Source organism: Toxotes jaculatrix, chromosome 6, assembly GCF_017976425.1.
Source record: "Toxotes jaculatrix isolate fToxJac2 chromosome 6, fToxJac2.pri, whole genome shotgun sequence".
Lineage (NCBI taxonomy): Eukaryota > Metazoa > Chordata > Actinopteri > Toxotidae > Toxotes > Toxotes jaculatrix.
Window position 1 is genome coordinate 4,854,291 of NC_054399.1, and position 27,897 is coordinate 4,882,187.

The 27,897-nt window shown below is 43.8% G+C and overlaps 1 long non-coding RNA gene across 2 annotated transcripts in view; it reads right to left on the reverse strand.

The window, feature by feature from the left end:
* Positions 1-11,557: 11,557 nt before the first annotated feature.
* The window catches only part of LOC121183117, a 34,977-nt gene continuing 18,637 nt past the window's right edge, over positions 11,558-27,897 (reverse strand). The window contains exons 1-4 of one of the 2 annotated variants that reach the window (XR_005894189.1): positions 22,391-22,491; positions 14,016-19,669; positions 12,980-13,147; positions 11,558-12,301 (exon numbers count right to left, since the gene is read on the reverse strand). This is a non-coding gene — a long non-coding RNA (uncharacterized LOC121183117). Of the gene's footprint in view, positions 12,302-12,979; positions 13,148-14,015; positions 19,670-22,390; positions 22,492-27,897 lie in introns of those variants that run through there. The other variant, XR_005894188.1, reaches the window with a different exon arrangement.

Sequence of the window (27,897 nt, forward strand, 5' to 3'; positions counted from 1 at the left end):
TCGCTGAGAACAACAGCACCTTCACAGCTTCATGCTAAGGCCCCATATCCTCTGCCAGCTGAAGTTTTGCACCATGTCAGCACCTTGCTAAGTGACCTGGGATCCTATTGTGCTTCTCTGGATCTCTGAATGAACTCTTGGTCATTCATCGGAAGCTGCGACTTCCAGTAAGGTTATGTCCTCACATGAGAGTGAAATCACCCTCTGTGCTTGAATTAGCTGGAATATCTTGCAGAGAGAACTGGGCTCAGCAGAGCATGTATGATCAGGACAGCTGCACTTTTCTTGCAGGTGTGAAACCGTTCAAGAATCATGTGCATATTGCTGCACCGGTAAATGTTATTGCTCCTAATGTGAACTGGCAATCCCTGTATTGAGAAGAGAACAAGGAAAATTACTGCCCCCCAAACCCTGTAATTTCAGCATCCTCGCTCATCACGCTCCACCAATCAAATGCTGAAAGATTGCGTTTGATGTATTAACAGACATAATGCATCTCAGGTAATCTCACTGTGTGTGATCGTGACTAGAACAGCACGTGTGAGAAAAAGTGTGAGAGATTAAGAACGTGTTAACGTTAAAGCAGTGAAGTGTAGCAGCTTCAGGCCTGACAAAGAGGATGTGTGGGTGTGATAAAGACCACCAACCCCCAGCCCCTGACAGTGTGCCGTGTACCAGCAACCTCAACTCTATTGTCAACTCTTATTGCTCACTCGCTCGCACACTACACACACACACTTTAAGACGAGGGTTTTCCTTTTCCCCCTGCAGTTTCAGAATCCCCCCACAGCAGAGAAGGTGACGAGCAGCGGGCCGCCCACACACTGCGTGGGGTCCATGTTTGCGCTCCGCTGTGCATCTATGACGCTCTGCTGGGTTGTGTCTCAGTAACGGGATCCCCTCTCCCACACCGCTCAGACCTTTGAGAGAGACGTTAGTGCTCCACATAATGACATTCAAATAAAAACTGTGGTCTCATAAAAGGTTAGAAAGGTTTCTAATCATAATCATATACAGATACGCTGTCGAAGAATAGTGGACGTTAACGCAAATATGAAATTAGGCCTAATATTTGGTGTTTCTGTCTGCTGTGAAAGGAGAAACATTCACACCAAATTACAAATCCTTTAAATGATATTTGCAGTTTATTACAAATTTAACTGCTGAAATCTGTGAATCCATTGACATTGCTAACAAGATAAGGAACAGGAAATAAACATGATTTGTCAGATGACTATTTTTAGCCATGCTTACTACATATCTGTAAAATCTTGGTTGGTTGGTTAGTTGGTTAGTTGGTTGGCGAATGCGCAACATGGGCCCGGACTGAAATATCTCAAATACTTCTGGATGCATTGTCATGAAATTTTGTGCAGACATCCGTGGTCTCCAGAGGATGAATCCAGAGTGGCTCTAGACTTTTTGTCTCGTTAAACAACAAAGGAAACACGCATAAAGGCCAAAATTAATTACCTGAGCTGTTTGTTATACATGTCTCGCAGTTTACAGAACAACTCTGACCTGCTATTCTTAACACAGTTACATTTTTCACCTTTATTTTTGCTTCCAAATATACCGGTTTAGCTTATTTGGCAAAACTGTTAAGCTTGTTTACAACCTGTATTCTACAAAGTGACGTTGACTAATTCTCAGATGTCAGCAATTATTATACTACAATGCAGTCATAACTTCTCTTTATAAAGTAGTCACTAAGATGATGAATCATCACTGTGTTTTGCTTTAGTGCAATCACCAACATGCTGCTAGTGGTAATAACACAATATTAAACACTGTGAAAAATGACAACAGATATTTTATAGCTGCTAAAACAAACGCTGTAATTCACTTAGTTTCACTTCTGCATTACTGAGAGATTAGACATACATTTTGAATTTGTTAGTGTGTCTTTGTGGTTAAGAGTGAGACATCTTGGGGGTCTCCTTCATATAGATTCTCATCAGGGAGACCGTAAAAAGCAGCTAACCACAGCACCATAGCACTTAACTGACTCATGAGCTGTGATGGGCTCACCACAGTGTAGGCAAGAGAAACTACAGGGGAGGTGGGAGGTGACAGCGATGCAGACGGTGGGATTTAACTAACTGTGAATTAGCTGGGAATCCCTCTCAGTCTGATCAGAAGTGATGTGGTGAGTTAGAGAGGATACAGATGGGTGCGCAAGGTGGGTCTCAGCAGATGTAGCTGCACAGCAGAGACTCATAGCTCCACAGCTGGTGCAGAGGTGGACAGAAAGTGTAAACCCAAAGGCCAAAGGTTTCAACTCAGGTTTACACTTTCTCAATAGTGAACTACAGCAAAAATCCCAGGTGAGAGAGAGCCAGAGACTTAGTGGAAATTTTTGAAAATTATTCTTACCGGGAAAAACAGTTCCTGTAATTTCAGGTAAACTAGTAACCATAACCACCCTCAGAAGCTTTAATACGTTACAATGACTGTTTGTATCAGTGGGTGAATACATGCCTGATATTTAAAGATGAAACAGGGAGACGTGCGCATCTGCATATTTCTGGATCATCAAATTCTTTGAAGAAGATAAAAAACAAACACTATGTAAACAAAAGACACCACGGGTGGGGACTGGCAGTTTCAACAGGAGGAGTCTGAGAAACAGACAAGTAAACTTGCCCCTTTTACTTACAGTAAACGTCAGCTAACGATCATGGTGGCTTTGTGGTCGTTGACCAGCCATTTTGACAGTTTGTCTTCTGGGAAAACAAAGCTCTTCCCTTACAGAATGTGTGGGCCTTAACTAATGTAATTTTCTTGAGTACTGCAGCAGTAAGTAACCTCATTTGGAAATGACACATTTCACCGATTGCTACTGGTAACTCAGAACGAAAACCCGAACATCCGGAAAAAGCTTCCAACGGAAGTTGCATTCAGAAAATTTGAATAATGTTGATATTGCACATATTGCAAAATGTATACCGGCATGTGTTGAGTATATTGAATATAGTTTACGTTTTAGTAAATTGCATTAAAATTTTAAACATAACTTTTGATTCGCTCCTGGTGGAGGTTTTGCATGTCTCCCAGTATGAGTGGTGACAGGCAGGTTAGTGGTGTTGTATGTCTCAGTGTTATGACCCGAGGGTACCTATGAACCTCTAAAATGGGGTGAAGTGAGTTAACGCAGCATGGGGTTGAACCTCATATTCCAGGGGTGAGAGGCCTGATTGGAGCAGCAGCATGAGAGCTAATGTGTTTGGGTAGAAAGAGACGTAGACAGGGGACTGGGTAGTTATCTGGAACCTGCCCTCTGAAAACAGAGCCCCCTTCTGACATGTGAAACCTGAGGTGACGACTCAATTAGTCACAATAACATGAAAACATGCACTGACAGAAAGAAGAGAGCTGGCATGAGTCAACCCGGCTGTTAAAATTTCCACAATTTGCACATACCTCCTCCAGTTAGTATTCTGTATGTGTGTTGTTGCACAGTGTGTGCATTTGGACCAAACTCCTTCCTGATAAAGCTTGCACAGACGTCTGGGTTTGGGCCGTTCCGATGGAAACTCCTGAAACCCGCACCACAGGCGCTCTTTCTTCCCGGCCTCAGAGCTCCTCCCATCTGTGCTCCACCTGACGGGTTTTCCTTCTCCTGAGTGTCCAGACGGACCACGGCGAGAGCCAGACTGGAGCACAAACATAGACTGGAGAGGAAAGTTTGGCAGGTGTATAGAGAGACAGCAGGGTGGAGGGAACGTGAAGGGAGGACAGGTTCATTTGGGTCCGACTCGAATTGTATTTGAGAGCGGGAGGGGGCGAGACAGGTAGGGAGAAAGACGGAAAGAAATTAAGCTGCTTACTGTTGTGGGTATGAGGGGAAAAAAGAGAGAGAGAGAGAGAGAGAGAGAGGGAGGGAAACCCAGACACAAACATAAACACTGGCGAGCACTTCAATGATTCCTCTCTCTGGCTCCCTGCCTCACCCATCAACCCTCCCCTCACCAGCCAAACATAAACAAATATAACATGGAAAGCATCAGACAGGCCCCTTACAACTCAGAGAAACTACAGTCCCAAGTGAATGAGAAATGGGAAAAATCATCATGGTGAATTTTGGCGTTTCCATTCTCTAAAAAGACCAATTGGATTACACCATCAGACTGTCACTGCCCCCCCCACCCCGACCTCCAAATCAAATCAGCTGTAAAAACTCAAGTGGCCACGGAGAAATGTCATCCCGTCAGACGTCTGTCTTTCTCTCGAAAGTCATAAACCTGAAATAGAAAAGAGAAAACGGCCTCATATTTTACTCCATAAAGGAGGGAGACACATAAAGAGTCAGACACACTTACAACTCTGGAAAAAAAAAAAAAAAAAGCATCTTCGGGGGTCATCTTTTGATGACCAGAGCATGAAGGAGGAGTGTGACTGACATACACCAGACACAGACAACTGACAATAACCATGTCTTACACCACACACACACACACACACACACACACACACACACAAACTATTCAAAAAATAATGTTAACACACAGACACACACACTCTGTGCTTGGCTCTCTCCTTCGAAGACACAATGTCACAGATTACTGTGGCTCCTTGGTCGGACTGGTAATGACATCATGCCTGGGTCTGCTCCCAGAGCTCCCAGCTGCTGGCACACGGCCAGCCCTACATCTGCAAAGAGCTCTATACACACTCACACACACGTATGCAAAAGCACCTATATGCATAAAAACCACAGTGTTAAGACCCAAAGTGAGGACGCTCAGCTGGTGCCAGCCACAGAAAAAAAAAAATCTGCTCACCAACTGGTGAGAAACTACAGAGAGAACTTTTGCAGTTCTATCGGTTGTGTACTCTTTTTTTTTCTTCTCTGATTGTGTTTTCTTACCAGCACTTTAAGGCCTCAGACAAAGATCTCACTCAGCACTCTCTCACAAACTTAGCCACAGCCTCATTAAAAGCAGCACGATGACTAATTTATGCCACCTGAAATATGAGTAATCATTTTTTTTAAAATTTGCCTCCAAGCATCACTTTGTCTCCAAGTGCAGTGTAGACAGGAGACAACAACAGCATATATCAACAAACGAAATGTGTGAAACCACGTGAATGCAAAAGATTAACTATGTAAAAAGCATATTAAAGGAGTAGTTTGGCTTTCTAGGAAATACGTTTATCTGCTTTCCTGCCAAGGGCCAGATGAGAGAGACTGATGAGACTAGTACCACCCTCGTATTTGTATGCTTCATTTGAATCTGGAATCCAGAAATTGCTTAGCTTAGCATAAAGACTGCAAACAGGGGGGAATCAGCTGGCCAAGTCCACAGGAAACACAATCTGCCAATCAGCGCCTCTAAAGCTCGCTAATTAACACGTTACATCTAGTTCATTTAATCCTACAACCAGGAAATACTCTGATGTATATCAGCCCAATTAACATGTTTATTTAGAGATTTAGAGGTGCTGCTTATCTTATGCTAAGCTAAATGGCAGGTGGCTGTAGTTTCGTTCTTAGTGTTCAGGCTTTAAAGCGATATCAGTCTTCTTATCTCACAAATCTCAAGATGTTGAAATATTCCTTTGAGCCATAAAGACTTTGAAGATATAAATAGCAGTTAAAATGTGTTTATTTGAACCACATCTGAACTAGTAAGTCGTTTCACATTTTTCCTGTGTTGATCCTGTCTCTACACTGGTGTGTGTGTGTGTTAAGCACAGGACAAGACAGACTGTGCGTAATGTGTGTGGGCAGGTGTCGGTACATGGCGTACACCATTGTAACCACGAAAAAGACAGATCTATGTGATTTTCTACCAGGTGGTCAGAGTTGACCCGGGATGCCAAAGTGCCTGAGGACTCACAAATGCTCTGCTTCTTAACTGCTAAGCCCGTCCAGGTTGTTGAAATGTGGACAGCGTCCACAAGATCAGCAGTCTCTGCCAGTCTCAGCTGCTGCCTTAAAAGCCCAAAGTTCTTATGATAGTGATCAGTAATGCAGTAATCATTCAACAAAACCAGTGTCAGGTTTTAAAAACGGGCTGGACGAGAAATGAAAGTCTGATGCTAACAGCGTTGGTAATCCTGTCTTGCTGATCTTCAATCATATGTCTCCTGCTTCTTTTGAGCATCCCACCCAATAATTTACTGTTCTTCATCTATAAAAAAAAAAAAAATGGTTCACACACACACTGGAAGTGTATCAGACGCTCTGCATGGGGTCTGATTCACACAATACTGCTCAGACAGACATAACAAACATTTAGTGTGTGCGTTTGTCTTGTGCGTGCGTCTGTATGTGTGTCTTCTAGTTTGTTTAAAACTGTTGCTGCTGAGCGTGCGTCTTGATGTAAGTGTGTCTGTGTGTGTGTGTGTGTTGGTGCTGGTGTGAGCGGACCATTCCACTGGGGTCAACCTGGGCCAGCTGCCTGAAGCTGATGGAGTGAGCCACACACATGCTGAACTGTGACCTTAAGACAGACCAGAGGACAGGAGAGGAGGGAGCGAGGGAAGGAAGAAAGAAGAGGAAAGAGGAAAAAGGAAAAGGAGCAGCGAGCTTCCTCTCGTAAAGGTCGGTTTGATCATAAGCTGCTGCAGACACTCTCACACATCAAACTGCCCTGACAGTTTTAGGTCAACAGTTTTCAATCTTGACAAATCTTTACCCAATGTAACCCGTTTTAAAAGAAGCAGGTCACCTTTTTGCCTGGATGTTCTGTCCCCATACACCCAGAAGACATTGATCAGCACAGTGTACCGCAAACAATGTCCAATTATGTTGACAGCACATAGAAAGTCTTCAGTGATACAGAACGGTGAGAAAGCACTAATGTGCTGCTGATTTTGAGCCAGTAAGGAATAAAAACCAAGAAATCAGTGTTTGGTAATTTTCAAAATCTGATTGCATTGTAGTTTTTATCATATCCAGCCCTATTAGAAAACAGTCACTCCTTATGTACATATGGAATATTTCCACTTTTTGGCAACTTCTAGGCCAAACAGAAAACTTCCACTCCTCAAGATTTTAATGAAGTCAAACCCGTTTTTGATACCATATATATTTATCAGCATGAACTAACTACACTTGCTCTTACCACCAATAACCACAGGTGCTGCCAAATTAAACAGCCCTGAAATCTTCAGTGTTATAACTTTAATATCTAATGCAGCAAAAGTAACACCGGTGTCTTTATTATTCTTTACCAGCTGCTCGTGTTCTTCCACATTAGTAAAATAAGATTGTCCTCCTTCATGCACACAGAAGGTAAATGGGCTTGAATCTCTTAACTGGCTGTACAGAGCATATAGAGACTGTGAGTATATACAGTCTATTTTTACATCAAGAGGACTGCTGGGTTCCAGCTCCTAAAGCCTGTAAAGGCCTCACACAGAGAAAGACACCATCTCTCACACACACACACACACACACACACACACACACACACACACACCGTCCCACCACCCACTGCGTGGTGTTTGTTTAATATGCCATTTCAGTATGAGAACAGTATATCCTGCTCCCATCTTTATAAGGGCACAGTTAATGCAATACTGAGACTCCCGTCCTATTTGCAATTACAGACACACTTCTCTCTCTCTCTCTCTCACACACACACACACACACACTTCTCTCACACACATACACACACACACACACACACACACACAAACACACACACACACTTGATAGTCCCATGCCAACGTCTGCTGCCTCCTGGCACAGCCCAGCGTAAACGTTACCCTAACTGAGAAATAGCATCTGCTTCATCTCTCTTTTCACCCAACCGCTCTACTCCTCCGAACTCCTTCTGCTGCCCAAAAACACACGCATGCTGACACAGACACAGACACGCACTCACATGCGCGTGCACTCGACCGTTAAACACGCGCACACGCACACGTTATTAGGGCTGGCACCGGCGCTGGAATCTTGTCTGTCTGTGATGGTGAGAAGGGCGCAGAGAAGCGATGAAAGAACAGATTTAGACTTTTGTGTTCTTGGCATAAGTAGGCCAACTCTTCGAAAGACAAATCCCCGCTTACCGTAGGCCCAGAGTTGTCACTGTGGACGTAATAAATACAGGACAAACAGGGGAAGGAGCAGTTTCGACTGCCTGAAACACTTGTATCGGGAGTTTTCTTAGGCCAGTTTGTCTCCGCAGAATGCCACGGGTCATTTTCCAATAATCCTGAGCCGTTGCTAAATTAATCTCATCAGCAAATTGTGTCAAACACTGATATTCTTAACAGACATTAAGATGTGACTGTTGGCAGCAGATGTGTACTATATTTGGTCGAGGTAGTAATTTAAAACACAGAGGTTTTTGCGCTTATTTGGATACGGTTTTAGTAAGTAATACAAATCATTGTGCTACTTTTGTACTGTCCAGATTTAGACAAAATGCCAAATCACGAAAAAAGGACAGAGACAGTAGTAGTCTGAGACGTGCAGTCTGTTACAGCAAAGAGGAATCAGAAAACAGGCTTTCATGAGCTTATGATAGAAAAAAGGAAGTAAACATGGCTGAAATGTGCATCTGGCTCAGGAACATGAAAAACTAGAATGCTGAAAATGTGTTAAAATAATCATAGTAATGAAAAAAACGCTGTGTGTAATTTCCCCTGTAGATTTGTTGAAAACTATAAAAAGCTAAATTTTCAAATATTTAATCCAGGTATGGTAAGGATGAGTCTGATCTTTCATCCAGTAAAAGGTACAAAGTGTGCGAGTGCAGGAACAGCATTAGCTGGGAGTCAGACCGAACACTTTTGGTTGTGTTTTCATGTGTCGGGGCTGCTGCTTTTGGTCGCTCTCCCAAGAAAAGAAAACACAGAAAACAAACATTCAGACAGAGACACGCAGGGACAGAGGGGACGTCTGAAGCTGAATAAAGTAACAGCAGCTTTGAGGAAGAGAGAGTGAATGAAGGAGAAACCTTAACACTGAGAGAAGCCAGACAGAAAGCAAATGTCCACTGAAGCATAAACAAAAAGAGAAGAATGTCTCTGCTTTTGCATATGGAAGTGAAAAACTGTTAATCTCAAACACTGAGGAACAAAAAAAACACTGTATATAGAGCTGAAGGCGCTGTTGTTCCTTCTTTTTACCGCACTTACTGGCTTTAACAGGAAATAAAGATAGATAGAAGGGGGTAACCCACAGAGAAACAGTGTGGAGAGGGGAGATAACGCTGTAGGTGCTTTGGTTTCTACAGAGGCTCACGGTCATGCCTGAAAGATCTCCGGTCATTTACGGGCTCATCTGTAAACACCTGGGAAAAGATGTGATCTGGAAGTTGCAAGCCTAAAAAAAAAAAAAAAAAAAAAAAGCACAGATTTCTGCTGAAGCCCACGAGGGAAATTGCAGAGAGATTTCTGGAGTAGAACACACATTCAGCTGAGCTTTGCTGGTGTAACAGTCGCATGAAAAGGCCTCATTGTACATCAGCAACATCCAAAAGTGTGCACAAAATGCCAAAACTGAAAGGGCATCCCAACAGCTTAGCGATTATGATGCCGTGCTTACTTTCTCTGACAAATCATAAACAATCCGAGCTTACAGCTGACTAGTCTAATGCTAAGGCACGCTATGCTACGCTAACGTCCCACAAACACTGGCAAGGGGATTACTGTTGTCTGAGGGCTTGCAGGAGGACAAACGCCCTCACAATGGGACAATGTCACAAGCCTAAGCAGAGCTAAGCCGCATGGCATTTCTAGGATATTTCAAGTCAAATTTGATGCAAATTCCTGCTGGCAAAATGTTTGTTAAATCTATTTTTACCAGCACTGAAGGACTGATCTTTGTTTACGTCACACTGTATAATCCCCCTGCTTCAAGGGGGGGGTGGGCTTTCTTTTCTTGTGGTTAAACCATCTCTGTAGCCAAAATTGTTCTTTAAAATCTCCCATTTATATAGAACGTGCTGAAAAAACTGCTGCACATCTTTCAAATTCTCTGACACTGCAGCCACATCAAGCCAGAATTATTTATTTTACAAGGTAGCTTGTTTTTTTTTGATGTAACCCAACTCAATGCAACTCCCTTGGGCACAATCTTTTCCATTTCTTGTGTGAAATACACAGCCACAATATACTATCCAGAAAGCTTTGCCAACTACAGAGAAACTCTGTGTCCTTAGGACAGAAGCCTGAGATATTTCTGGGATAATTCTGTGCTAAACATCACAAAATGAGATGAAACTTTAAAAAAAAAAGAAAAACCTAAATGAGAGGAGGTCACACAGTTCAACTCGTAAATACTGTACTTCAGTTCTGACACATACAAAATACATCTAACATGCAGAACTCGCTCTGCATTTACAATACTTCTGAAAATCTGAATCCATGTTCATCTCTGTTCATTTAAGCCCTTCAGCCCATTCTGAGGGTCGAACAAAAATACTGGAGATGTTGGTGGAGTGCCGCCATACGTCATGATAAGGATCATATTCGTCGAGCTCTGCTTTATTCCTAATACCTCCATTTGTTTATAATAATCCATCCATGTGATGTATTCAGGCCGCTAAACCGTTCAGTTCTGTGTCTCTCGGGCTAAATGGGGTAATTTGTTTTGTTTTAATAAAGCAGGTGTTATTCTTGGGTCAGATTGTCAAGGAGCAAATTGCTCTCTAATCACATCACACATGGAAAGTCCAGATGATGGCGGGCGGACGGAGCGCAGCGCTGCATCACAGCTGACCCAGTGTGCAGCGTGAGCTCCTGCTCTGACACTCGCACAGCTCCATATGTGAGTATTAACACAGCTCTGTTTTCATTGCAAAGCAAAACATGTCACTTCATTTGGCCCAGTTTAGCCCCTAATCACAGTGACGGGCAGGAGAGAGGGAGGCTCTGTAGCGGCAAGCAGCTCGAAATTTACCGCAAGACAACAAATGAACGCTCTACACTGTGTGGTTGGTTTGAATCCAACACACACACAGATAGAAGCAGATATTATTTATTGAGTGTGGGGAGCTCAGAGCAACTTTCCCTGCATTTGTACCACACAGCAGAGTTGAAGGTTGCCAAAATAAAGAGAATAACAAATAAAAGGGAACACATTGTGCCCATTCTGTTGAACAATGCCCCACAAATGTGCATTCATATAGCAGCACAAACAGTAAAAGCAGTCTTCAGGAAAGAGGCAGGCAGCAGAAGGGGGCCTGCGTGGCCATTCAAACAAGCAGTGTGTGGCTGCGGGCCTAGAACAGCCAGCAGTACATTTCCATAACAGGAAAGGTCAGTGTTGTGGCTCCAGGGGCTTTAGAGACGCTAACACAATCCATTCTGGGAGCTCTCTGCTCTGCTGCTCTACCTGTTGACTTCACTGCTATAGTCTAATATTACACACTGTATTTGTATATCATCACCCTAAGCTGGGCTTAGCTGAATACTATATTATATATAGTATAAATTATTCTATAAGGATCTTGTCTTCTAAGAACAGATTTCTAAAGTTAATGCATCTTCAGTATAAAACAAAGTTTGATTTAGGTAAGACTGTTTTACTTACGAACGTTGCTTTAGTACAATTTTGAGGAACTTGTACTTTACAGACTTTACTGGAGTTTTTCCTGAACTGACACCTATAGTTACAATTAAAATCCACATGGAAAACACGATTGTTTTATTAAATAGGGTGCACATTCATGGGTTGAAATACTGAGCAGTATACAAAGTTATAGTGTCACCAGGACCAGACACAACACTGAAATGTTGCTTATATATCATTATCTAACATTACATTCAATTCTCTCCTCTGTAAAGCTTGTAATATTATATTTTGCTTTCACGACAGTTAGTACCAAAAGTAATAAAGTATCTCGACACTTTTTGCACCACTGGGAGATGAGACACTGGTAACATAACAACGGACAATAGCCCTGCCCGGCACACACGCACTAGAACCCACTTTCACAATCCAAACACTTCACTACAGAATTATATTTCAATCATATAAAACAGCTTCATTTCCAGCTATTGTAACAAATTTCTGTCCAAACCCTCTCCTCTTCCCACAGACGACTAAAATAGAGCATATTCGTGTCTTTATTTTAGAACGTCCTGCAGAAAAAGTGTTTAGTTTTGTGGGTAAACTTAAGAAAATAAGAGAGAAACATGTAATACGTGCGTGTGTGTGTGTGTGTAGCTGTGGTCGGCTGCGTGCTCTGACGTACAGTGTTTGAAGTTGTGTTCCATACAAAACAACAGTAGAGGAAGTTGAAACAGCTTCTGGTCTTTCTCTTGGACCAGGCCTCAGGGCCTCAGGGGGCCCATAGGAGTAAAACTCTCCTTAGCGCAGCCTCGTATACCTCGACACCTGCAGCACACAAAAGCCCTCTGTGAGTGAAACAGCCACTCAAAAGTCAGAAACACTCATGTACAACAAGGAAACAGGCAATGTTGTGCGACAGAGTGTCTTTGGTAAAAAGAAAAAACAGAGGTTTGATTTTTCTTAAACAACAACAGGTTACAGTAAAATCCATAGACTGGTTTTTAATTCAAGTACATGATGACTTTATTTGAAAGGAAATAGTACATACAATTTATTGACACTGGTTGAAAATTTTCAGGTGGTTTTTATCTCAGAAATCTCTTAGAAAATACCCTTGACATTGAAAATACCTTGAAACCGCAAAAAATGTATTGTACTTTCTTGTTGTCGTTATAATTGTAAGACCTTCATTGCAGACTTAAATAAAATCCATACAACTCACTTACACCATGTTCACAGCCCCTCTTTACCTGACCCAGAGTATTTTCCCATGGGGCTACAGGGCTCTCAGGACTGAGATTGAAACAATATTGACATTGGAGCGCCCGAAAAGACACAACACAGCTAATAGACATAATTATCTGACACAATTATCTCCAGTAATAACAACAGATAATACCCCTCTGTCTGAGCGCATGTTTGTTGTTGTTGTGTCTGCAGGGATCCTCCCTGGAAAGACAAGCAGTGCCACCTCTACGCCCACTGAACCCAGTCAGAACTCACCTTCTGTGGGTGTGGGAGACCTCACATTGTAGCCTGTCAGGACCAGGTAAGGCTGAGGTTCCAGGTTGTCCGCTGTGTGGGCGAATTCCCCCTTTGGCATGAGCATCTGTCAACTTTGCGCTTTGGAAACTGTAGAGCGTTCACCTTGTCAGAGGCCTGTGAGCAGACCTCAGAAACCCAAAAACAAAAACAGCAGTGGGTAAAAGTACACATAATCCACTGCACAGCAAGATTTTAATAACATTTAGTTGAACCTCATTAATTTAAGAAATCGTTATGACAGTGCTGGAGTCCAGAGAGTGATTTCTCTGTCTGGTCCAGCAGACCCAAGTCCATTTACCTAATTAAAAAAACAAACCAGCGGCCTCTGTGGCTCTCGTGTTTACTGCTGTGTGATGGAGGGGGTAAAATACAAGCAGCAGTAGAAATGCAGAATGACATAGAGAAGCTGGAGGAAAAGAGGCAGAGGACAAAGACAGGAGAGATGAAGGTTGTGTCTCTCAAAATGCCAAACTATTCCATTAATATGTTTAAATTTAGTTTCTTATCAGTGCAAATTGAAATTCTTATGAATATGTGACTGCAATTTTTTTTGCCTTAATCAAAGGTCATCTTATAGGCATGCTAATGTGTCATTCCTTGGAATTTTATTTTCGTTGGATTCATAAGACACTTTTGTACTTTTCATCATATGATAAGAAGCAAAGGATCAAATGAAGGATCAAACAAAACAGCCATTGTCCAGAAAACCTAAAAGAAAGGGACGTGATGAGGATAGAGCAAAGAAGGAGGAGAAGAAAAGCAACAACTTCTGCAAGAATTGGACTGAGAAGAGATGAGAGGGACAGGAGAGTGATGAGAGAAAGTAAGAGAGAGGGGATGAAGGAGGAAAACGAGGCGAGAGCCGTGCGTTGAGGTGGAGGCAGAAGGAGGGAGGACGGGGAGATGAGGCAGCAGTAAGCGCAGCAGTAGATAAAGGCTGCAGGGGAGATGATCTGAGCACGTCTTTGTTCCAGTAACAGGCCTGATGACTCACCTGTTGTAAGACTGCATCACCCACAGTATGAGATCATCAGGTTAATCTCACCCCCAATAGATGTATCAGCAGACACACACACTGTGAAAACAACTAATACACACACACAGAAAAAAAACCACATTAACATACTTATCCACTTGAGCAACATTGACCCATTACTTTAATATCATCCCTGCTAAACATCAGCTGCCTGGAGCTTTAAGTAAAAGATCAATAATGGATGAATGATGGCTGACAACAACCTCTTCTGATTCACTTTAATATGCTGACATCCATTATCACATAGATGGATCAGAGGGAAAAAGCAGACAATTTTCATATTTGGTCATTTGCTGCATCTGCTCTGCCAAACTCAATACGTTTTTCTACCATTTTTTATACAGGACTGTCAATATCATGGACATAAATCACACCTATACACACACACACACACACAAAGAAATCCTGCTTTGCAGCTCTTGATGTGCTCACTTGTCCTTGAGTCGTGCAAGGAACATTTAAGAATCATCACCTCGTTGGTTCCTAGAACTTAACCTTAAAAGGGAGAGAACCTGACACACAGAGAGGAGAAAGAAAAATAAGAAAGAACGATCAGCTTAGTACTTTGCGCTGGCACACGCTTTAAACCACCGCAGTGTGTTGGTCACAGCACAATCCTCAGGTCATAGCACTGAAACGAACAGGGTCAGAAGTCTAAGAGGATTTATAACGGTCTTTTACCACAAACTGCATTTAAAGCAATAAACTGAATTATTCATTTGTCTAATCTGGGCTTCTGCTGATCTGCAGGAGTTAGAGCGCAGCACAGAGCACACAGAGTACTTGAGCTGCGGCCCAAATGACACTTTAGTGCTGTGGGACAAGCATCGGGTTACATAGGAGAAGAGAAGCACTTCAATTATGTTGGAGGGAGAGGAAGAGGGAGAGAGATGAAGGAAGATGGAGGAGGAGACAGAGACGGAGGAAAGCAGGTATAATACACTGCAGTTTAATAAAATGAATCACTGCCAGATGTCTGTCTGATTGATTATGGATACAACAGAGCTGCTCTGTTTTTTATTATACTCATTGCTGGCCCACATTTGTTCATAGCAGGCCAATGTTTTTAGAGGTTTGCATCTGTGGAGCCACTCTTCATTATTGATGCTCTGAAACAAGAGTGGGTGCTTTGAAACCGACACTGGTTACGTGTATTTCAGTAAAACCTCAAAGCACATTTACCTCACCTACACTTACCTAGAATCAGGAGACTTTTTTTTTTTCATAACTCTCATCCCTTTACAGAAACATTCTGGAGGTGAGAACAACAACAGCTACAGCGGAGTTTTGCCCGGTCCTGTTTCTGGAGCTCCTGGCCTGAAAACACCGACCCACAAACCCAGAGCGCAACCCACCCGGAACTAAAGCAAACACCAGATTCCCACCGGGGACGTATAAACTTGCGGACGTCCTCCAGGGAACACAAACCAACGTGCGCGCATGGAAAGTATTTACCGTCTTTTCATGCCTAGTGCATTTTTCCTCCCGCTCTACAAAGCCTGAAGGCGCTGCGCTCAGAGAAGGGCCATAAAGTCCATCAACGAGCTGTGCAGCTATGGTTGCAATGTGTTTGTTTAGTCACACTCCCAGAATGCACATGCCTTTGAATGCTTGACCAGCCTTAGCATGAACTGTGTGGACTGGCCATGAGCAAGACTCTCTGTTTAGCATGTAACTTCCCAATAAGCAGAAGTAAAATTCTCTGTATAACCTTCAAAGCCCTATTACTAATGTCTTACTCCCCATTTTAATTTGTGTGAAAAAGCGGGATGGCCCACGATGATGTTGCTGGTGGAGCCTGCCACAACCAACCTTGACTGAAGATTATTATTATTATAATTTTTTTTTTTTTTTGTTAAATAAAAAGATTCTTAGTGAGCTAAATCTAAATCTCAGCGAAAATTTTTTATCTTGCAGCCATTTTCTGTTGTGTTTTTAAACTGCGGTTGCACAGTGTCTCGGCTGCACGGTGCAGTGTTGCTTGTCTCTCGTGTATTTTAACATTACAGTTTTATTTTTTCAACTATACACTTACAGATAGCAAAACTTGATATCATCATTGTCAAAACCACACTGCAAATATAGCTGTACTAAGTTATAGCGTTCCAATCATTATCAGTGTCATGTTTTGCTCAATAATGCTTTCTTAATCTCACTATGAATCTGGCATCTTTGGACTTTTGGGGGGTTTTTACAATTAAAATGTGAGAGTAAGAACAATCAGACCTGCTTTAAAACCAACAAGGTAAAAAGTCTTAGACCACAAAATACTACAAACACCCTTGAAAATGGACTGATCAAACTCTCTTGATCCCACACACACCACACCACCGGATGGTTAGTCACTTACCACAGTGGTCTCAAGTCTCCAAAACAACACAACACCACTCGAGAGAAGTAGTCTGGTAAAACAATACGCTCCAGCTTGGAGCTCATTTCATTGGATTTGGCATTAATTAGAAATCATTTTTCTCAGAAAGACAACTGATCAAATCCCCCCCGAGTTTCTGAAAGACAAGCACACTGATATGTAAATGAGGCTTGGTGTGTGAAATTGTGCATTTGTGTGTGACTGAGTGGGCGTAAAACAGCTGGGCCAAAAGTCCAGCAGCAGCAGCAGCAGCAGCAGAAGAAGAAGAGGGAGAATTACCCTAAGTTTAGACTGTGATCAGTCACACTAACTCAGCACTGCACAAGCTCTGATGTTAAACACACAGCTTTGTTTCACCAAAATCCTCTTTTCATCCCTGCTGCCAACACTTAAACTCAGACTGACAGCTGAAGGACAAGGACTTCTACTGTCACGGTTGTCTGAACGTGTGTTAGATAACAAGGTGAATGTTTTTCAGTCTGAGTAGAACTATAATTTTTGAATGTGAAAGAGACACCTGTCCCACTATGTATAGTATTTATGTCACACATATTCTCGCTGCTGTAATCTGTATCAAGGACAAGGCATGATTTCACACACACACACGTAACTTCTGGGAATCGCTCTCAGACAGCAGGGTGCGTTTCCAGTCGGTCAGGTGACCAGCTCTGCTCAGGGATTCTCCCGGTGGTCATGTGACATGGTGCCTGCTTGCTCTTTCGCTCTCTTTCTCCTCCCTTTCTCTTTCACTACAGACAGTACCCCATCTTTCCATTCCATCGACACCCTACTGGTTTAACACTGCTGCTCACCACTGCTCAGTGGATTTCCCCTCAGGTCCTCATGTTTAATGGACTAAAATCCCCCCTTGTCCCTTCTCTTTACCCCCTCCACCTCCTCCTCCTCTACAGGGACTTAATCCACTGTCTGTCCCTGACGGCACTTTGAATTATTCAGTGGAGCGCTGCTGCTCGCCACAAAGAGCCATCTCTGAGACAGAAAGAGGGCAAATCGCAGATAGACAGCCTGATGGCAGAGTGGGAGTGAGATGGTGGGAGGGTGATAGAGTGATGGCAGCAGATGTCTGGCTGGGAGCTTCCCAGGAAACCCCACACTCATCTTCCTCGCCCTCCTCCTCTTCCTCCGCTCTGGCAGCCCTAATCGCATAACCTGGGTATATAACTAGCTGTCACGGCAGGTCAACTGGAAATAGACGGCATTCCTGACAGCAAGCTTTACCTGATACAGAAACCAGCAGGGTGTTTGCTGCGGAGGGGATCGTGTGTCCCGAGCAGTCATCATGACAAAGCAAATCTGTCCAGAGCCTCGTGCTGAACTGAATGTCAGCCTGAAGTGGCAGCAACACTGACACACCACTCATTTCGTCTAAGTCATTGTTATCTGGAACAGGCCAAGGCTTTTGCTTTCTTGTCGAGAGTCAGATGAGAAGATCGCTGCCACTCTCATGACTGTACAGTAAATAAGAAGCTACAGGCCGGAGAGGGTTAGCTTAGCTTAGCATGAAGACTGCAAATGGCGAGACTAGCTCTGCCGACCAAAATCTGCCCACCATCGCCTCTAACGCTCACTCACTTTAACACGTTATATTTCGTTTGTTTAATTTGCTCAAGCGCCAAAGTGTGAAGATAACAGTTTGCCATTCAGCAGCTTGCGCAAGTAAGCACATTTCTCAAACTGTTCCCAGAATTTCCTTGAATTTCAAAGCTCGTCTTTGTTTGCTGCACACCTCTGATGATGCCATCAAGTCTTTTTGTAATCACCATCCTCTATCAACTGAACACAGCAGTTTCACTGCTGCTGACATGACTCTTTAATGCTCGAGTAGATGCGTACTGATCAAAACCACTGAATCATCCTCTGGGTGAAGGACGTTTTCAGCACGTTTGGTAAGGAATGAAATGACTTACCACGCTGTACCCACTGAAGCAAAACTGACCGAAGATGTTCAGATTAGATATTCAGATTTAGCAAAGTCTTTAGGCCTGGGGTTTACAGTAATTATCAAATAACTGTAGATTAAAATCTACAGTAGAATCTAGATACGGTCGTCAAAAGCTTTTTAAAGTTTAGTTAAAACTGTACTGGATCCAATGAAGAGAGTTCTGGGTGGAATTTCAGAGACTGAAAATGGCCACATTCTCAGAAAAACTCAACGGGATAGAGCACAAGGATACAGCAGAGGTCTCAGTTATTAGCTAGAGTTTCGGGCTCCCTTTTTATAATCTTAGTCCTGCTGGCGTTTTGATTCCTAAACCAGACGACACTGTCTGCACTCAATCATCGAGAGAACATATAGTGATATACATGAAGACCATACATTTCAAATGTGTGTGAGTTTATGTGGTATTCTGTGTTTGTGGGAAAACCCTAAAAGTGAGTGCCATGCAAATGTTGAGGGGAAAGGGTGGAAGAAAGCCCCTCCTTGTTGTTGAGGTGCTTCACTAAACACTGATGGGAAGCAAAGCTCGTCTACTCTGCTGTGGGAGGTGATGCAATGTCAGGAACTAGAGGCTGAGGAACTCCTGACCTTTCCTTTCATCAGTCACTGCAATGTCTGTGCATCACCCTATGTCGCCGTGAAATGTGGGAGAGCTCTCAGGAACCACTGTGTGCATCACCCTATAGATTCGTGTGTTGGTGTACGTGCGTGTGAGAGAGAGAGAGTGAAAGACACTCATGAGACACATGAGACAAATTAGTTCAAAGCAAAGTTAAAAGGTGAATTAAACACAAGTGGCAAATATATCAACAGGAAAATCAAAGAGGTCTTGTTGTTTTTCTTTATCACTCACCGCATATGGTGAAGCCGTAAGGCGCTGCAGTGTGATATAGGTGTTTGAGGTGATGTTTTTGGGCAGATAGAGTGCATGGTAATACCACAGGCTGGGGCTATTTCTGTACTGTCTGCAAGCCTGTGTGTGAATGCATGAGTGTATTGCAGTCCCTGATGGTGTATGTGTATTTCTGTGTGTGTGTGTGTGTGTGATGTAGACCATGCAGAGTCAGTCAGTCTGCCGTGGTGCTATGGGGGATTCCTGTTTAGTCCTTCAGTGAATGTCTGGGGGCTCAGTGCAGGGAGCAGGAGGGGCCTCTGAGCGGGTTGGTGGGTGGGGGTGGTTGGGGGGGCAGGGGACTATCAGCTGGCCTCGATGATGTGTCCAATTCCTGTTGTTTATAGCTCATGTCTCCTCACTCCACGTCTTTTCTCCTCTCTCCCATCCTGTGTTAATGAAAACACATAAACCACACGTCAACGACACCAAAATTTAAACTTCAAATGCTGAACCAGAAAAGATGTATAGGTGCACGTCCCTGAATACAATAAAACAACACGTGTTTTTAGTAACGGTTTTGCTTTCAGAGCTGGGCCCAGTCTGCTTTTGAATTAGCATTAAATGCTAACATTAGCTTCTCTTGCCTTGTGTTGTCTGTTCCTCTCTTTAACTTTACTGTCAGGGCACATGTCACCTTCTTAAATTAGTAGCAAACTTTGTTGTGCCACCAGTGTATTTTAGGATACTGCTGCATTAAAACGACTCCCAATGCAGTTTAAAGATTTTCAGACAGCGCTGAGCATGGTGGTCAGACGCGATCATTTCTGAATTTCACACGTAATTTGGGTCAAATCTGTGGTTCTGCATCAGGGTAGCTGAATCTGCGACTCTTGCTCACTCTTCTTCTCACTCCCTTGTTGTACCCTAAAAAAAGACTAAATCAGCCGAGCCTCTCCAAAAAGGTTCACAGACTCTCTTCTACAGTTCAAACGATGTGGTAAACAGACTCCTATGGCACCTCTTCTAACTTCTGCTGTTCTTCAACCACATCCTTTACCTTGTTGTTTGTGCCTGCAGACATCTGTTTTTTAATCTTTAGCTGCTCTTTATCTCCTCTGGAGATGCTCTGACCTCCACAAACACACTCTGACCCTTCCTACATTGATCTCAAGCCTCCCTCCGTCCGAAAGCTGAAATCTCAGATACACATGTTGTGCGTCTGCAGTCCTCATGACCTCGAGGGACCGCAACGAGGTCAGAGGTGAGGCAGCTACTTCTGCTCTTCACAACCTGACACTCCAGAAACATGACAGCTGAGACCAGGATGTGTGTTTGTGCACATGTGCACATGTGTGTTCATGTGTGAGCCATTTGACACTCTGAATAAATAAACCACAATATGTTCTGTGGAGAAACTGTTTATTTGAATGGAGGCTGACTGGCCTGTGAACATGTGTGTGAGTTGTGTGTTCATGTTTCTGTGTCGTTTCTGTGTGTGTGTGTGCGTGTGCGTGTGCGTGTGTGTGAGTGTGATATTGTGAACAGAAAGACCAGATAAACACGCTGTGAAATAAGTGACAATTTGACAGGAGACAGGGTGTCTTTTCTCTGTGGAGACTGCAACTTCTTTACATCCTCCTTCATGCAATGTGTGCGGGCGTATTTCTGTCAGTCTGTCAGTTTGATAAACACACATACACACACGCACACACACGCACGCACGCGCACACACACACACACACACACACACACACACACACACACAAAGAAGCCCTGCTGTCAATCAGAGTTCAGTAAGAGGCAGGAAACAGACAGGCTATTCTGTCCCTTGGCACAAGTCCCTAAACTGTGGCCTGGCTGCCGCAGAGAGAACACTGTGTCACACGCTACAGATACAGGCTACCCTCTGTCACACACAAAAAACCTCTCTCTCTCTCTCTCGCCGTGTGTGCTGTGTGTGTTTCTCTCTTTTTCTTTTTGCCACAGATACAGCGTTCACATCTGCATGCACGCACACAATTGCATGACCCCCCCCTTCCCCCCCCACCCCTTCACACACAACACACAGAGATACGATGGAAAACCAAATTCTGAGCAAAACAGAGAAGGTGACCCATCTGTTTACTGATACCCAACCTGCTCAGAGAATCCCCCTCACCTTTGTAGTATCGAGGCGGCGAAAGAAAAACTCGCTGCTGCAGTGATCTGCTGCCGTTTATCCACAAGAGCATAAACCTCAGTGTTCTGTTTGGGGTCGTGGAGACCACAGACCACATACTTAACATCCAGCTATCATTGCTTTTATGTTTGAATTTGAACGTATGTCATGTTTCAGAAGTCTGATGCAGAAAATGGTGTATTACTTTTGTTTAGGGTCTCTGATCACTGAAGATCATACTTATGTACCTCGCTCAGTATATGGGGTTGTTGTCATATTTAAACAATGCAAACATTGTGTATGTAACCTTCAGACTCTTCTCCTTCCCTCAGTTCCTCTCTCCTCTCACTCTCCCCTCTTTTCCTTACTATGCTCCAGTTCCTTGATTCACACTGTCCATGAAATTTGCATCAGCTGAGATCATCCTGGTTGTATTTCTGGAGCAGTGGCGCTCTGGCAGTGAGCAGAGGTGGCTCCTACAGACATTACATCACATTCAAAAACACACATTCGCACATGCGAACCTACAAACAGACACATGCGAGTGGACGCACACTCACGCCGGAAAAAACACAGTTTGACTGAATGAAAGCTGACAAATGAATGCTTTCACAGGAATACACAGATGTGAGCGCAGGGTGATGAGGCACCGCTTACAGTCTCATCTCTAGGTGATGTGAGTGTTTTTTTGGTTGGGACCAACACCTGAACTCTTTATGCATGGCTGTGGAAAACTGACGCTAGACTGACCAGCGGGGCGAGGCCTCGGATTAGAAAAGAATTGGAAAAAGCCCAAAAAAGGAGGTTTGGTGAAAAAAAAAAAAGTTTCTTAAACCAGTTAATGTATTATTTAATAATGATCAAACCAACTGTGCTGTCAAGTGAAGTGAAGCATCCCTCCAGATCCAGAACCAAGAAGCCATGTTGGATTTTTGTGTCTTATCCGCCACCTTTTCACCCACAATCCATTCTCACACAGGGAAACTACAGTGGTGAGACTGGCACTGACCTTCACGTCAAGTCTTCCAACTCACACTGAAGCCATAATGAGGCTTTTCCTTCCAGAGGCTTCTCACCAGTCACTCCCCAAACCACCGCAGGAAATGGAATTTTCTGAAAGGATCAAAACAAGTCGAGAGTTGTAAATGGTTTGAGTTTCCAACAAAGACAATGTGCCAGATTCCAGCGCCTTGAGGGACACAACCATATCACAATGACTCCTCTGTCTGCCTAAAACGTGTGCACGGGAGCACGCCCACTCGTTCACACACACATACACACACACACACACACACACACACACACACACACACACACACACACAGTGTTTATTAATAGTCAGAGGATCCTGGGAAACGGTGCAGTATTCCCGTGGTTTTCCAGTGGAATCTTATTCATACCTGTGTGTCAGGGCTTAGCGCGGTGCATGCCTCTGCATATCGAGCACTCGTGGTCTGAGTGTGTGTAGTCCTCTAAGCCTAAAGGCAGCCCTACATTTGACAGTAGAGATTTTGTCTGGGCCAAGGTTCAGGCGGGTAATGGAGAAATTCAGTTTCTGCTTGTGTGTGTGTGTGTGTGTGTGTGTGTGCCTTTGTGTGTTTGTGTGAGTGTGTCTGGGGTCAGGCAGCCCATTAGCAAGACATCCCCTGATCTAATTGCCTCCTTCCAGCAGCCAGTTTGACAGCTCTGTAATCTACAGTTACTCACAGCACTCACCATGGTAGGTCTGTTTGTGTATGGGTGTAGATGAGTGTGTGTGCACATGGACTTGTGCATGTATGTGTGTGCGTGTGTGTGCGAATGCTTGTGTTGGTTGGTTGGCATGGCAAGTTTCAGATTAACCACTACACTTCCTCTGAAACATACCTGCAATTTCTCTCCAATCATAAATATGCACAGAATCTGACTCTGAGGTAAACAGATAAAAACAATTCTGCAACACACCTACTGAAAAAGCACCTTTCACTTTGCTTTTAAAGTAGTATTCAACTTTGAAACAACGAGTTGCAAAGACTGTAGGATTCAGAAATATTCAAATATTCCTCTATAAGTCGCTGGCAAAGCACAGTTCGTGGGCAAATGTGGAAAACATGACAACGTCCAGCTGCACAACCTAAACCTAAACCAAGTCAGACTGGAAATGTTTCACTTCAAGCTACTAAGTACACAGGTTTTCATTACGTAGGACGGTTTATGTATTTAATCTCCAAAATGGCACGTGTTTGGAAGGATTTTTAAATAAGTGTTAATGTACCTGAAGAAAACCCTGTACACTTGACATACATGACGAGTGTAATGCAAATACTTTAGTCACTACATATAAACATGCATCCAACTTTACAGCTACAGCTGAAGGACGTATAAAAATCTTTGTGTCAAGTTCTCAAGGTTTTCAGGCCACACAACCTCTCGCCCTCACAAACACATTTGCACACCAACAGTGTGAGAGGGTGGAAAAGAAAAAGAAAGAGAAGTCCGCTTTAAAGAGAATGCTTTCATCTTTCCCACAGGCAGGCCGAGAGTTGTCTTATCTCTGAGGCTTGGCCCGGCTATCTAGAGTAAACCACAGTGTCTGCAGAAAGAGCTAAAACTGATGGCGCGGTCCAAAATCTCCCTGTTAAACATTAGTCCCAGGAATCCCCCTTGGCTTCATGTGTATATGTGTGCGTGTGTGTGTGTGTGAGTGGGAGTGGTGTGTCTCTTTGTGGTGTGTGTGTGCGTGCGTGTGTGTGCTTACAGCCATCAGGAGATTTCCAAGAAGATAGCACCTGTTCTAGAGAACAGGGAAATAAACATTCCTGTAGACCTTCTGTCTAAGAAGGGTTTGGACACACAAATATCAAAGCCACGGAGCACATACATGTATTTAACAGGCATGAAAGTGCAGCTGAAGCCAAAGAGGCCAAAATACCAGACACAGAAAGACAGAGAGAGGAAGATGATGAAATAAATTGGATGGACAAGCTCTCACCAACTCTTTCTTTCTCTCTCCCGAATACACACACACAAACACACACACACACGCACACAGCTCTCCCTCTCTCTCCATCAGGGCAACAGCAGACCTTTGGCTATGGTAAGAACCCGGGAAAACGATTCAATCAGTAAGAGATTTCCTCTGTTGAACACACACACACACACATCTGCATGTACCAGCAAGCCTGAACTCCTCAACTCTCCAAACATAGACACACACACACACACACACACACACACGCGCGCATAAATGTAGACACCCTAACAAGCTCATATGCACTCATCCTAAACTGAAACATAATCAACAACACATTGCCAAAACCAATAATTTGCATCTTTTCACTTGACTGTGAACAAACTGGAGCTTAACGTGAAACACAAGTACAAGAAATCTGACAGGACAAAGTTTATGAAAGTCTACAGGTTCAGCCCATCCAGTTTCCCAGGAGTCTCGCAAAACATTGTTTTCCAGTCTTGACAGTTTGTGGTGTGTGTGTGTGTGTGTGTGTGTGTGTGTGTGAAACAAACCGGCTGTTTCAGCTAAAGAACTGCAGCTCTCAGAGTCTGTTTTATTTTGGCTGTTTCCTAGCAACAGAGCTGTTTCTGCTTACTTCTCTCTCCACCCTCTGGCCCAAAATGCTCCAGGCTGCTCTTCCACGTGTATGTGTGTGTGTGTGTGTGTGTGTGTGTGGTGTGTGTTTGTGTGTGTGTCACACATCTGCTTTGCATTGTGGAGGATCTCGGTGCTGACTGCTCTTTAAGCCCCCGATTCTGTTACAGCAAGCCAGCGAGACAGGGAGGCAGCGCGCGGTGGAGGTTGTGGGTGGGGAGTGGGTGCGAGGGGAGAAGATGGAGAAAGAGAAAGCAACGAAACAGAAAGAGATAGAGGGGAAATAAGAATATGATAACTACGACAGTGCTACAACAAAGTTGGAACAGCTGGAGCACATGCAGAAAGAATGTGACTGCTTCATAAGAAGAGGAAAAAAAAAGGGGGGGGTGGGGGGTTGGGAGGGCTGAGGGGAAAGGTTTAAATATTATGGAGCTATAAAAGTTTTCCAGTGCTTCATAAGACCACGCTTTGCCTCCTGCAGGGTTGGGTGAGTGGTCGGGCGGGGCTGGCTCACGCTGCTCTTTTGGACCGAGCCATTATTTGGTATGCTAGGTGAGGCTCAGAGAGGATGGGAAGGGCTGGGGCTGGGATGGAGATGGCTTGTTGCTGCCAAAAAGAGGAGAACATCAGAGAGGGGAAGCACTAACTCGAGGAGAGGGGTCACCGGGTTTGTTTGGCTGCTGCGACAGGCTGCCATGTCTGCACGACTCCATCACCTTTTAATCTTTTCCTCCCCTCTGTCTACCCTTTTCTTCTCCACCACTCCTTCCCTCTATATCACCTCATTCCTGCGGGCATATCCTCATCTCGATAGCCCTCTCACACCTATGCCAGCCAATTACTAGGCTTCACTTTGTGATTATTTATTGCACGTGAGAGTTGAGGCGGAGAAGTGGAGAAGAGGTGAGAGAAAGAGCGGGCTTACATGAGAAATGGCTGCAGTCAGTTCCACATTGCAGTGAAACATTTGGCAAGGGCACTGAACAATCAAAGCTACGGGGCTGTGTATGGGTGTGTAAGGGTGTATGTGTGTGTGTGTGTGTATGAGAGAGAGTGAGAGCAGTGAGTCAGTCTGGCATTAACCCTGGATTTCAACTATTGGGTGCTTGAACTTTGGAGGGCCAAGTCACTGCCAAGAGAGCATTGTGTGCTCATAAAAAAACATTATACAACAGCTGCGGTGTGTGTTTGCATGTGTGTTTCGTGCACTTGCATGCTCATATGTACATGTGTGTTTCAGCTAAACCATGTTGGAAACTGTGTCTGCTTGAGAGTCTTTTCAATCAAACTAAAGTGGAGAGGGGAGCGCCAAGAGAGCACTTTAGCCTTCAGATGAAGAGTGATGAGAATAGACCCATAATTACTAGTGAATCCTCTCAGTCCACAACCTTCAGCTGAAAACACTGATTGTGTGTGTGTGTGTGTGTGTGTGTGTGTGTATTCTATTCATCTCACCACCAAGCTCTGAGTCACTTCTAAAAAACCTACATACATGCTTTACAAATGTCATGTCACGTGTCATCTACGAGCCTCCGCCTTGACGTACACACTGACACATGCTCAAACAAACCTCAATGCCTCAAAAGTCGATTGGTTTCAGAGACAAGAGAGGCATGGGCGTGTGTATTGTTCTATCCATTACGTTTGCATAGAATGCACACACACACACACACACACACACACACAGATAATGATCAGTTTCACATGTTTCTGTGGCCGCCTCTTCCCACCTGAGCATTTACCTAATTTTAAACTTCTATTTGTCTGTAGCAGCCTTTTCATATCTTTCCTGCTACAGTTTTATCACAAGCTTAAAGCATTCTTCAGACTTTATTATACTGAGCCATACTGTATTATTGCAATTGCCGAGAAAACCATTGCACCAGCCTCAAAACTCTACTTCAAACAGCCTAGCATATATCTAACGACTACCCAGTAAAACCTTAACAACCATTTCGTTTCCAACTTGCAACAACTTTGCATTTAGCATTCGTATTTTGAAGACCAAGTAGCCTCCATCCATCATTTCCCCCCCGTTTCTTCTCCAGCTCTTCTGATACTCTTCCAGCCATGCTGGTTTATGTGGTGACCACAAGCGGGATCATCAGAAACATTACTGGAGAGTCTGTCTGCATTCCCCTGACTTAACTTCTCCAGCACCTAAACTGTCTGAACGTGTGTGTGTGTGTGTGTGTGTGTGTGTGCGTGTCCAACTGTTACTGTCTGTTTAAGGCTCTAACTATAACTTTATTTTATGTGCAGATATGATCTGATGATATTTTTGAAATACTGTACCTTGCAATGTGGCTTTTATTAAAAAAAAAACTCATGCACACACACAAACACCAACACACACACGCTTGTGTTCAGACAGACACATGGATCCTGTTAATTTCCAGGTGTGTGTGTGTGTGTTCAGAAGGTCTAGTTCAAGACAAAAATCTGGTCTTTGTCCCTTCTTGACCTCTGCACACACACACACACACACACACACACACACAGACACACACACACACACACACGCACACTCATGTCGGCTAAAGGCCTGTGGGCAGTAATATCAGAGACAGTTGGTGTTTTTGCAGCACTTAGCAGCCCAGTATTCTCTTACCACAATAACATCCAATCACCTGCCAGCTCCTGACCCCTGACCTCTGCTACAGAGCCGGGGATAGAGTGCATACCAGCGTGGGGTAGGGTGGTCCACAAGCCACAGAGTTGAAAGGCTTCGGTTTGCCTCCGGGCAGGGAGACCTCAACAAAGCCCGTAACCTTGCAGCAAACATAAGTGATTAGAGAGAGAGAGAGAGAAAAGAAAGGGTGGGAGGCTGTTAGCTGTTCATCAATACACTACATTAGGCGGGTACATGGATGACTATCTTTTCATTACATTTGTGGACAGATGAGCCTCCCTGAGGGACTTCCCCT